Source organism: Sorex araneus, chromosome 2 (assembly GCF_027595985.1).
Source record: "Sorex araneus isolate mSorAra2 chromosome 2, mSorAra2.pri, whole genome shotgun sequence".
NCBI classification, from domain to species: domain Eukaryota; kingdom Metazoa; phylum Chordata; class Mammalia; order Eulipotyphla; family Soricidae; genus Sorex; species Sorex araneus.
Genome location: NC_073303.1, coordinates 70,251,889 through 70,265,640, shown reverse-complemented (window position 1 = coordinate 70,265,640; position 13,752 = coordinate 70,251,889).

Genomic DNA, 13,752 nt, shown 5'->3' with positions numbered 1-13,752 from the left:
CAAAAAAAGAAATATAAATGGCCCAAAGGCACATGAAAAAATGCTCCACATCCCTAGTCAAATCAAAAAGAACAATGAGATATCATCTCACACCACAGAGCACACATACATTCAAAAGAACAAAATCAACCAGTGCTGGTGTGGATGTGGGGGAAAAGGGATGCTGACTGGTCCAGCCTTTCTGGAAAATAACATGGATAGTCCTTCAAAAACTAGAAATTGAGCTTCCATATAACCCTGTAATACTACTTCTGGGAATATATCTCGAGGATGCAAAAGAGCACAGTAGAAATGACATCTGTATATTCATTGCAGTACTGTTCACAATAGCCAAAATATGGAAACAACCCAAGTGCCCTAAGACAGATGACTGGTTAAAGAAACTTTGATACATCTACACAATGGAATACTATGCAGCTGTTAGGAGAGATGAAGTCATTAAATTTGCGTATAAATGGATAAATATGGAGAGTATCATGCTAAATGAAATGAGTCAGAAAGAGAGGGACAGACATAGAGGGATGCACTCGTTTGTGGGGTGTAGGGTAGCATTACATGAGGCTGACACCCAAGGATGGTAGATATAAGGCCCAGGGGTATTTCCCTATAGCTGGAAGCCTGCTTCATGAGCGGAGGGGAGAAGGCAGATGGAATAGAGAAGGGATCATTAAGAAAATGATAGCTGGAGGAAACAGTTGGGATGGGAGATGCATGCCAAAAGTAGATAATGGACCAAACATGATGGCCTCTCCATGACTGTGTTGCAAGCTATAATGCCCAAAAGTAGAGAGAGAGTATGGGGAATATTGTCTGTCTTAGAGGCAGGGGGAGAGTGGGAAAGGGGGGGTATTCCCGGGATATTGGTGGTGGGGAATGTGCACTGGTGGAGGGATGGGTGTTTGATCAAAGTGAGATTGTAACCCAAACATGAAAGCTTGTAACTATCTCATGGTGATTCAAAAAATTTTAAAAAATTTAAAAAAAAAGAAATGGCAAAGATAAAAAAAAGTTATGCATGTGTATGGGATAATTAATGACATGGTTTCTATTGCTCACAGTGACTCTGAAATACGGGTGTGCTTACATTCTTAGTAAGGCATCTACCTAAGGCTCAAGGAGGTCTTTTTTTTTTTCTAAGACTATACCATTTCCAGCACTGCAAGGTCAGAACTGAAATATATTCTGTGATAAAAAGTCCCATAACTTTCATCTACACCAGAATTATCTAAGGGAAAGGTAATAAGAGCAAGACATGCAATTCAGTTTCTGTAGCCACACAGAAATAAAAAGAAGGCAGGAAAACAACCTATTACATTTAAAATATTGCTTTTGGTATGTAATCAATATAAAATTGATGAAACATTCTTTCAGGACATAGTCTGCAAGATTCACTTTCTGTTTTACCTGTTTCAATACAGACTGGCTACTATATTGCACATCACACAACTCCTTATCCAATTATGCTTTCCAAGGATTAAACCAAAGGATTCATTTGGGGGTGTTCACTTGGGCTATGCATGTTTATCTGTTGTGTTTATTATTATTATTGTTGTTGTCACCGACACTGTCATTGTCGTCCCGGTCCCATTGTTCATCAATTTGCTGTTCATTGATTTGCTCAAGCGGGCACCAGTAATATCTCCATTGTGAGACTTGTTGTTACTGTTTTTGGCATATCAAATATGCCACGGGTAGCTTGCCAGGCTCTGCTGTATGGGCGAGATACTCTCAGTAGCTTGCCAGGCTCTCTGAGAGGGATGGAGGAATCAAACTTGCAAGGCAAACACCCTACCCTCTGTGCTATCACTCCAGATTATTATTATCATTATTACTGTTAATATTATTAATACTTTACTCTGGCTGCTCATCAATTACCTGGAGTAAAATATCTGCAGTGCTCAAAATTTAAACATTTAAAACAGTGCTCCATTCCTATAGATTATGCTGATGTATAACAAATGTGCATGTACATAGGGTTTCATACAATGAACACACTTGGATAGTCAACAACTAAATGAAGGATCAGAGTTTTTCAATATCCTAGAAACCCTTCATCATGTTATTGTTATGTAACACACACAGAGACACACACACAGACACACACACACATACACACTGGACTGCACAGCCTGAGTTAAATGGGTGAAACCTCATCAATTCTCACAGAGTGAATTTCAGGTCAGAACCGTCTCCTTAGCCATCCCTCTTCTGCAGGGGTCCATTCTCAGGATTTTTAAGTAAACTTTAAGGTCAGAAAGAAACCATTTACTAAGCCACCTTTCTTCTGCATGATCTCTACTCCAGTTTAAAAAAAAGCCAAAACACTGCATCCCTGTCATGGAAGCCCAATTTCCAGTTATATTTGCAACAGTCTCCATCTCTCTTCAGCTGTAAGGGCATGAGCCCAGAAAGCTGGCATTCTCCCCTTCTTTCTTAAATCACCCACCTATTTTCTGTCCTTATTTTCAAACTGATCAACAGAGAAAATGATCATCACCTTGTGAAGTAAATAACAGATTTCAATTTCCTGCTAGAAAAGCTTTTAAGGAAGTTGCAGGTTTATGACTTTGTCCTTGGTACTTAATTCACAAGTCTTGGCACTAGCCTTTCACATTTTCACACCCTCCTTCTGGTACTCTAAATTCAATTCTTGAGAGAAAGCACTTTTTACTTCCAGTTGGTCATTCGCCTTCCTCAGATTCAAGTGCCTTAAAACACACTTCTAAGAAAATTCAAAGTTGATGCCTTTAACAGCTTTTGCAATATTTCCTAACTCGAGGGAGCCAGAGCAAATATGAAAGTAGACTGGATCCTTGAGCCCCGTGCTGCAAGCAGCCCTAGGAGTAAACAATTTGATATATTAAACACTCTGCAATATATGACTTGCCATTTGTGGGAATTTTGTTACAATTGCTCCACAGTGTTGCTTTCTGCCCTGCTCTCAGAACAGTGCCTCATTGTACTTCTAGCCAGAGTATTTTGAATGAGTGCGCTTTGCAAAGACAGCATTTGCAGCTGAAAAGAGGAAACTATGACCATCTGTTCTCCCCCTTCTTAGTTCAGTCTGACAATATCCTAACAGCTGTCTTCCTCTTTGACTTTATCCTTCTAGCTCCCCTCCTCCTCCCACCAGCTTTTCTCCAGTTTCTTCATTGTTTCTCCCCTCACTCCTCTCCTCCTGCTCACACTTCCATTTTTGGCCCTTGATCATTCTTCTAACTAAGAATACCCAATCAGTTGCTTTCCATTTCCCATTCTCCCAGCCCCGCCTGCCTTTCTCCTTCAATGCCTCTCCCTAGTACTGCTTGCTCTCTGCTCAGCTGTCATTGAAGGTTATGCGGAAGAAAATACTAAATGGAAAAAGCAGCCTCCTACCTAGATTTCTAAAATCAATCTAAAGTTTGCTGGGATTGGGAGCAATCTAGGTACTGGAGAGGGAAAATGCATAAGCAGAAGTGAAGGAAAAGGGAGACAAAAATAACACTGGTAGTAAGAGTAACTTTCAGCTGTAATGCAACTACAAATGTCTTGTTCTGTTGCCATTCTAAGGAGACAATCAATGAAAATCAAGCTGTCAGGAGCTTGATGTAAGATGGTAAACTCACATCTAGGGGCAAGTGTCAAAACAAGAAGCAGTTAGTAGAGAAAAAAAATATGTAGGCATGTAGATTAGGGAAGCCCACTCCTCCCCATAGAATGGAATTTCTGGAGAACAGCAGAACCACCTGGCCTTAAGCCCATCAAGACCTACCTTGTGGTTACAGCAACCAAGACCTGATAAGACCTTTACCTGAGCTAGCCCAGACCAGAGAAGGCTGGACCACCCTCTCAGAGAAAATCCAGCAGGAACAAAGGTCAAGAAAAGGAGTTTCAAAGAAAATGTATCACCTCTACCCCGTTGGCAACCACCCTAGCAACAGACTCTTACCTAGCTAGGAGTCCCATGTAGAGTGGCTTGGGAAACCCCTGTAAAAGCCACCTTAAACAAATGAAGAGCACACATATGCTGCCTGAGCCCATGTGCTGCCTGTGCCCATGTGGTGGAGCACAGGTGACGCCAAGCACATATGTCACTCACATCTCCCCTCTTGACAGGTGTACTAGGGTGCACTCCACATTCTCTCTTGAATGCATTGCTCACACTTTTCTCTCCTTCTCCTTCCTCAAAACCTCCAAATAAAATCTGTTCTTACTTCACTGCTTGTCTACTCCTGAAATTCTTTTCTGGGAGAAAGGACAAAGACTTACAAGGTCTGGGTAAGGCCTAGGACTGGCTTTCTTTTCCTGCAAAGAGCAATTCCTCCATCCACCCTGAGTCCACAGCAGCTCCCCAAGAAATCAGGTGGTGGGGATTAACTCCTGTGCCAAGAAGACCAAGAAGATGTCAGGTGTGGCTTGGCAGTCCCCTGGTGGAGCTGGCAGGGCTCTGGCCTGTGCTGCACAGGTGCTCATCTGCAGTCCTTGTCAGTCCTAGCTTTCCCACACGGTCCTGGGGCGGTGGGGGAGAGGTTGTTGGAATATAGCTCTAAACATTTTAAGCTTAACATTGGTGTGTCCATTCTCCTCTGCCGCAAGGAGTTTAGGTTTACTGAGTAATACCCATCACAGTGCTCCTGAAGCACCACAAATTCCTCTGTGTTTATTGGAATATAGCTCTAAATATTTTAGGATAACATTGACATGTCCTGTTTCCCTGCCATGGGTGTTGCATGAACGTTATTGCAGTCAGAGGCGCTGAGATAGGAACGCGGAAGAAATGCATTGATTGGAGGACTAAGGCTCGCTCTGGCTCTTAGCAAAGGCAGAGGGCCTCGTGGACCTCCTTTTATTGATCATGGTACCCCTAAAGGGCGCAATACAGTGATGTCACCAAAGGCATCAAAAGATGTTACAGGAAGAACATTGAGGCAACATTATTTCCTTGTATCCGCAGGCCAGTAATCTAGGCCTCCGGATAGAAGATGCAAAACCAAAACTGAAACCTTCCTTGGGCTAAAAGCACTTGGATTTACATCCCAAACTGAAACCTTCCTTGGGCTAAAAGCACTTGGATTTACATCCCAAACTGAAACCTTCCTTGGGCTAAAAGCACTTGGATTTACATCCCAAACTGAAACCTTCCTTGGGCTAAAAGCACTTGGATTTACATCCCAAAGACAAAACTGGGCCTGCACCTGAAATCTACAATTTACAATATCAAAGGTCAGGCCTGGCTAACACCATCTGCATGTCAAAGACCAGCCAGGCTTCTATGAGAGAAGGAAAACTGCTCTTATCAGTATGCTGAAATTATTTTTCTGTAGGCAGCTTGAAGGGGGAAAACGTTCAGCTTCATCCAAACCAGTCAGGACACACGAGAAGTCTCTCCCATTTTTATGGGTCCCTATGTTCCTGTCCGTAGTACAGCATAGTATACATGGGCTCGCCCTGATAGCTCAGTCCAGCCCCAACACATGGGGAGCTTAGGTTTATCACAGTGCTCCTCAGGCACTTCCATTGCTCTGTGTTTATCTGTAAACTCTTCTCTGTGCTTTCTTCCCCAACTGGTCTATCACCTTTCCCCCCCAGTCAGACGCTGTTAACTTGAAGGTCAGATTCCTCAGAAATCTATGATTTTATATTTGTGCATGAAATGGGGTCCTTGCACCCCAAAAGCAGAGTCCTGACCAGGGACTGGATGGACCCAGGGCAAGCTGTGAGCTATCCCGGCATCGAAATGGGTCAGGCCAAAGTGTCACAATACTTAACTATAAGTTAAGAGCATGGTCATGGGCAAATTCTGTCATGATCCTAAGAGTAACAACTGAATTCGGACCCTGCTAGGGTTAGGAAAGACTAATCTGGCCTGAGCACTGTAGTCTGAGATGCCCTCAGGAGAGACATCCTATAAGTTTAGTGTATCTCTTACTGTGTCCATATAAAATGACTAATATTATGAATGTTTATATGTTTGCTGGACTAAGGAGAGGAGAAACACACCCATATTTTGTCTTGAGGCCAGTTGTCTTGCTGGATGAGAATCTGTCCTAGAAGAAGCTTCCCCTGAGGGAAGGACCCTACGTTCATTGATTGCATGATGACACCATGTCACCATGTCATCATTGATTGTATGATGACACCATGTGTAATTATTACCCCAACCCCTCATGATTTGGGATTTAATGAAGGCTGTGAGAGTGGGCTGGGGTAGAAGGAGAAGCAGGAAGGAGAAGTATGAAGGAGCAGGATCCAAGAGCAGGATGAGCAGGATCGGGGAAGGGGGGGTCAGGAGGAGGAAGAAAAGGGAGATGGGAATGGAATAAACTGCAACTGACACCAACCAGACTGGCTTTCGTTCTCTCCTTTATCCGCCCATCGCCGTCGGCCACCCCGGGGTGGGGGAAGCTGCACAAGACCACCAAACGCAGGCGGAGAGGAGAGAGAGAGAGAGAGAGAGAGAGAGAGAGAGAGAGAGAGAGAGAGAGAGAGAGAGAGAGAGAGAGAGAGAGAGAGAGAGAGCTGCCTCGGTTTTTGTATTTATTTTTTAATTACACAGAGGTGGATTAGGAGAAAATGATCGTCTGTCCTCTCTGCCTCACATAACCCACCCGTGGGGACCCACCTACTTCAGAACCAAAAAGTGTAATTTTAGAAAGAGCATGTTGCAGATCTGTGAATCCCAGGGCAGTCAATAAGCTCCTTTGGACTTGTCCTCTGAAGCATAAAGATTCAGCCTACATGTTATTGTCCATGCATAGCTTCTAAGGAAAGCATTCTTTGTACTCTCAACAACTCCTGCCCTGAAGAGTTTTCTCTTTGTTTTTCATTAGCTTGGATCTTATTTTGGGCTGATTTCTTATAAGTCACTTGGAGTATCAGAGGCTATCCAAGTGCCACCGACTTCTACCACCACGTCAGAAATTGTACAAATCCTCCGAATCTCAGGTATCTTAATCTTCCTTATGTCTATTCAGTGAGACTCCAAATGACTGATTATTCTAGGGACCAATTTGAAAAATACCCTTAGGCAATTTTACTTTAATAAAATTTAGTTTTTAAAAAAATGGATTTTAATAGAATAAGCGCAGAACCCAGACATCGTACTAATTAAATGTAAGATTTCACCAAAATTACAAGCCACTCGGGGTTTCAGTTTCTACCTATTAAAGAAAGAGTAACAGCATCTATGAGTTGTGTTGAATAATAGTAGAAAGGAGAAGTATTTAAAGGCTGAGCTAAGCTAATACATACGAGGCACTGAGATGAGTGCTTTAGAATGGTTTCCGGCACTTAGCTAAAATATTAGCTATTATCATCATCACTGTGATAACAGAGATATGTATTTGTGTTCCTGCAAAGGAGGCCTCCGGAGTGATGCTCAGGAAGCTTGGGTGTCCCTCTCAGTGATCCTTGGCCAACAGTGGCTCAATGTTCACACTCAAGGTCACAGTGCTGCTCAGGCCCTTCAGTGTTAGGGATTATCCAGGCACCTGTTTGTGCTCAAAGGTCTCCAGGGTCACATCTGAAAGTGCCAAGGGACTATAAGGTGCCTGGTATGGAAAAAGGTTGACTGTATGCAAAGTGTTTGCCTTAACCCTTGTAATCTCTCTCTAGCCCCTGTATTTATATTCTTAAATGACTCAGAAAGCATAGTCACGTGGCATCTGCCTCTTCATAAGTAAAGCCGCCCAATATACGTGGTTTTATTTATTCATTTATGGATAAATATGAATTATCACATACGTTACTGGTGCCCGCTCAAACAAATCGATGAACAACGGGATGACAGTATATTCTATGTACTTAGAAGATGCTAATTATACAATGGTTTTATTGTGAAGATGATTTTTGACCAGGTGAAGCTCGCAGACTTTTAAAACCTGATTTAGTTAGACCCTAGTAAAAAAAAAAATGCTTGAATTGGAACATTTTTGGTAGACTAAATTTTTAAGTGGCAAATTTAAGTCAGAAGAAAAGGCAGGAACTACTTCAGAGATGTCTTAAATGATAAATATAAATTCAGTTCTAACTTTTCCTTACAACTGCTACTTTTGCAATTTCACAAAGCCAACAGATCAAAACATAAATTCTGAAGGTGAAATAAAATGCTGATTGGCAATAGGAGGAAGGGAGATGATCATCAAATTGCACAGAAATCCCATTCTCTTAGTTATTTTAGTAAGATTAAGACCAGAAAAGAAGTCTGATAAACACCAAGATGACGAAAAAAGGGAAAAGATATAATACTGATTACCAGACTTGGCAAGTATCTTTTTCATTTTAAGTCAAGTTCAGTTCAATTCAAAATCTCCAGTATCTCCTATTACTCATGAGATCCTCTGAAGGGAGATGAGATACTGGTCTGAAAAATTCTCCCTTTTCTCTCTCCCCCATCCCAAATTCTATACTAAGAATATTCCCGTTCCACTGGTTAGGTAAGTCATGAAAGCAGTCTTTAAGTAAATATCTCTTGTATGGCATTAATCATATGGTAACTATAACCCTCCTGAGTTACTAATATGTACTAAGAAATTGTCTTCTTTTTGATTTAAAATATCTTGAAGTTCTCATGGGCTGGAGTGATAGCACAGCAGTAGGATGTTTGTCTTTCACACGGCCGACCGGTGTTCGATTCCTCTGCCCCTCTTGGAGAGCCTGGCAAGCTATCAAGAGTATCGAGAGTATCGCGCCTGTATGGCAGAGCCTGGAAAGCTACTCATGGCGTATTGGATGTGCCAAAAACAGTAACAAATAAGTCTCACAATGAGAGACGTTACTGGTGCCCGCTCGAACAAATCGATGAGCAATGGGATGACAGTGACAGTAAAGTCCTTATATTCTCACACAGCACATGATGCTTATCAGTATATTAACTAGAAAATTTCACTTTAAAATTATTTGCAGAGGACCAAGATATTAGGAAAAAAGAGTAATTTGAGAATGTTACAATAAGTCCAAGACAAAACTGCATCCAGAGAAAATTGAACATAGATCCTGTACGGAACCTACAGATTCTCCTTCTAGAAACAAGGAATAATGAAGAAATAATTAACAATACTCTAAGGAATGGGAGAGGCTAATATATAGTTCTAAGATACTGAACATTGCCTGGAAAAAAGGAAATGATCTGGATATCTGTATCCCAATCTTTATAATGCGGCCTTCCAAATTTGATCAGGAGGCAAACAAGATCAGTCAAGGGCTTGGGAGAAGGAGGGGAATTGCAGCAGGCAGGAACATAGTTAATCCCCTGCGCACCCAACAGGGAAGTCTCCCTCAGGCAATTTCTACAATTGCAAGTTGAGAGTACAATAAAGGTGGGCAGAGTTTTTGAGTCTGCCTGCCCATTTCCCAGGAACCCTAATTGAATGGAGGCATTCACCCAGAGCGAGAAAGGAGTTCTCCAGAGACTCAGGAAAAGAGATACTCTCCTGTGCTCTGGTCAGGAGCACGCATTTGCTGATCAGACAGGTGGGATAAGCACCAACAGTTGCAAAATCTGAGAGGTAGCACTAATCCGCCTATTCTACCGATAAAGCTGAAGTAAGCATATGCTTCTGAAGCCCCTGCAGTGGTGCAGATCAGCACAAATTAACAGTCTATGTGGAATCAGTGAATACAAACCCAAGCCTGTAATTTAGGCCAAGTCCATACAAACCCTAAACCCTAGCTCTGAATGCACGCCAGACAGTGAATACAGAATTAATGGATTAACACAAAAGCCTGGAAAGGAACCCAAGCACACAAGAACTCTAAATTCCCTGTTGAGGACTTTAAAGTAACGATGGCAAGGATGGACGCTAAGTCGAGGAAGGCAGTAGGAGAAAACTTCAACAAGAAAAAAAAAAGAGAACATTTCAATCAGGAACCATTGAGCTGAAAAACAGTAGTTGAACGAAAACACAAGAGAGGGCTTCCATAGCAAAATAAGAAGAGTGGATCAGTGGACTTAAGTATGCAGAGAATATCAAAAAATAACAGAAGAGGGAGAAAGAATCAAGGAGAATGTAGAAAGCATACAATAATCTGTGGGTTAGCATCAAAAGGAAAAATGCATGCATTTTCAGAAAGAAAAGCAAGAGAATGGGGGAGAGTTAGAAGTTGGGAAGAAATCATAGCCAAGAACTTTTATATTTGAGGACTGAGTCAAACACCCAGACTAAAACAAGTTCAGAGTTCCAAACAAAATAAGTCAAAATAGATACATTGTAATACATAAACACACATAAAATTAAAATCAGGACACATTATAGTCAAAAATAACAAAAGCTCAGATATAAAGAGCAGAGCAAAATCTTACACAGAAGGCATCCCCATAAAACTCACAGCAGGTCTAGCAAATGAAGTTCTAGAGCCCAGGAGGGGTTAGTCTGACATTGCACACCTGACTGAACAGGCAGACAGACAAGAAGAGTCCACCTGCAGGCTTAACTTGCAACAACAGCTTCGGATAGCTCAGACAAGGACTCAAGGTTCCCAAAGTGCAATACAACAATTTTCACAAATTTTGGGGCAGGAGCAATAGCACAGCGGGTAGGGCGTTTGCCTTGCACACAGCCGACCCAGGTTCGATTCCCAGCATCCCATATGGTCCCCCGAGCACCGCCAGGAGTAATTCCTGAGTGCATGAGCCAGGAGTAACCCCTGTACATCGCCAGGTGTGACCCAAAAACCAAAAAAAAAAAAAATTCATAAATTTTCTACTACAGAAATGTCTTTTGATATTCTGTTAGTTGTTTAGAGCTAGCAAGCAATATAAAATAAATTACTGTGGGCAGGCTATGGGGACTGACTTTAGGGGAGTTGGGAAAATGGAGATAAGGGGGAGGGAAGGTGATACTCGTCGTGGAACCGGGGTTGGAATATTGAATGCCTGTAACAAATCATCATGAACAACTTTGTAAACCACAATATTTTAAACAAGGGGGGGGGGGGAATAGTTGATCTGGATAGGTTACTACTCAGATTCTAAGGAGTGGTACAACACAACAAGCAACAGAAATTCATGACTGAAATATGTTCCACAAGAAGTATTCACAGATTTTTTTTTTGCTTTTTTTGGGTCACACCTGGTGACTTGCAGGGGTTACTCCTGGCTCTGCACTCAGAAATTAGTCCTGGCAGTGCTCAGGAGACCATATGGGATGCTGGGAATCGAACCCTGGTTGACTGTGGGCAAGGCAAATGCCCTACCCGGTGTGCTATTGCTCCAGACCCCAAAAGATATTTTTGTAAAAGATAGAGAACCCCATTTAAATATAGTAAGATATTAAAAATAAAAGTTAAAAGGAGAAGAGGAATAATAAGATTTTATAAAATGAACATGTGATTTCTGTTTTGATATTAATAAACATAAGTTTAGCTCTTCAGAGGAAATTTCACCATAATCTCTAGGCAAACATACAAGAAGATGGAAATATAAACTGACCACTACAAAGAAGGCAGATATCAAAACACAAGGGGAAGAAAATAAAATGGGTGGGGGTGGGAAAGAGAGAAATAGAGAGAAACTTTGGGTAAGAGAGTTAGTACAGAAGTTAAGCTGCCCCTGGGTCTGTCCCTGGTATCCCTTATCTTACCCTATGCACTACCAAGAGTGACCCTGAACACTAAGCCAGTGTCAGCTCTGAGCACTGCTGGGTGTGGCCCAACACAACCACAAAAAAAGAGATAAATTTCATTAATTAAAACCACCTCATATTTGGTTTGCTCCATGGCTTGGAAGCCGGCCTCATATGCTGGGGGAAAAGGCAGCTCAGATAGAGAAGGGAACACCAAGTAAAATGTGGTTTTACTTTTAGGACCGAGGACATGCTCGAGAAGGGAGATGCAGGCTAATAGTAGACTATAGATTGAACACGATGGCCACTCAATACCCCTATTGCAAACCACAACAGCCAAAAGAAGAGAGAGAACAAAAGGGAATGCCCTGCCACAGAGGCATGGTGGGTGGGATGGGATTGGGGGTGGGAGGGATACTGGGTTCACTGGTGGTGGAGAATGGGCACTGGTGGAGGGATGGGTTCTCGAACATTGTATGATGGAAACACAAGCATGAAACTGTGTAAATCTGTAACTGTACCCTCACGGTGATTCACTAATTAAAAAATAAAAAAATAAAAAAAATTTTTAAAAAAGAAAATCATCAGCCACACAGGCGGGGGGTGGTGGGATGGGGGTTATACTGGAGTTCTTGGTGGTAGAACATGTGCACTGGTGAAGGGATGGGTGTTTGATCATTGTATGACTGAAACTTAAACCTGAAAGCTTTGTAACTGTTCTCATGGTGATTTAATAAAAAAAAAAAAGACAAAAACCTCATGTTTTAAAATTAATAAAATTATTTATTTCAGTAATTTCCTTTGGCATCAAAGCCTGAACTTGCCAATCAAAAAGTAACAGTGGCTGGATAGGTGAGAAAACTACATTCATCCTCCTGCTACTTACAAGAGGCACAGTTGATTTTTCACAAAAAATATGGGTCAAAGAAAAAGGTTGACAAAAGTCATATATAGGCAAATATTAGGTTTTTTTTTTTTTTAAGAGTAGCACAGGGACCAGAGAGATGCCAAGCAGGACACTAGCCTTCCATGCACCAACCCTGAATTTAACTCCTGCAATCCCCTATTGTCGCCTGAGCACGATCTGGAGTAATCCCTGAGCGGTCTGGAGTAATACCTGAGCACAATCATTCGTAAGTCCTGAACATCACCAGGTGAAGCCCCTCCCCACCCACAAAGGAAAACAAAGTAACTACTAATGTGAGACCCAAGAAAGAACCTCAAAATGTTAAGCCAGGATTCTGGATTCCCAAGCGGTGAGACGGACAGAAACACGAACGCAATAATGCAAAAGCAGTAGGGGTTTTATTCCAGCATAGAGGTCAACTATCTCACCCACAGAGGGGTCTCTTGATAGCGACCCCGACTTAGGCAGCAAGCAGCTCACATAGGGTTTGATTACATAAGCAGTACATGCCTTATTGTTTCAAAAAGAATCTTACTTAACCAGACAAATCTTACCAGAAAAAGGTGTTTTGGCAAGTGTGTAGGGTAACAGTGGTTAGGCAACAATTAAACAAAAATTTCCAGTATCAGTACCAATTTTATGATTACATAGACTTGTTCTTTTAGGGTTAACAAAAAGCAATTTCTGGGGCATTGTGAGAATTGATTAATTGAGCTCACTTACTGAGCCCAGGAACTTCCCCAGGTGGGTTCAGGTTGGCTAGTTACAGATTGTTTTTATTGCTGGAAACTAAATCTGAACGGAACCTAAGACCTACCTGATTTTTCTCATTTTTGCACCTTGTCATGGCATCAGTTTCACCCTTACAATATGTGCCATGACAGGCTGCACTCCAAAAAAACAAGCAGTAGGCCTAAATTTCTGTTTCCCCCCAAAGAATTCCCTGAAACTGTCCATGGCCAAAGTTGCAAATCCTCTAGACACCTCTAGCCAGTCCTGTGATAAGTAGGATATCCCTGGGCACTGCAGGTGGGCATGACCAAGTAGCTCACAGATCTGTGACTGCTTCGTTGCAATTCTTGGGAAAACCACCAACTTTGCTTAAGTGATTAACCATATGCAATACAATGTTCCCCAGAACTAGGGTCGGAGTCCTTGTCAAGACTCCACGACATAGGATGAAGCTTGGATCCTAGCTCGAGCTAGCAATAAAGTTTCCTTTGCTTTTGCATTCTCACATTTTTTTTCTTTTTGGGTCACACCCGGAGATGCTCAGGGGTTACTCCTGGCTTTGCACTCAAGAAT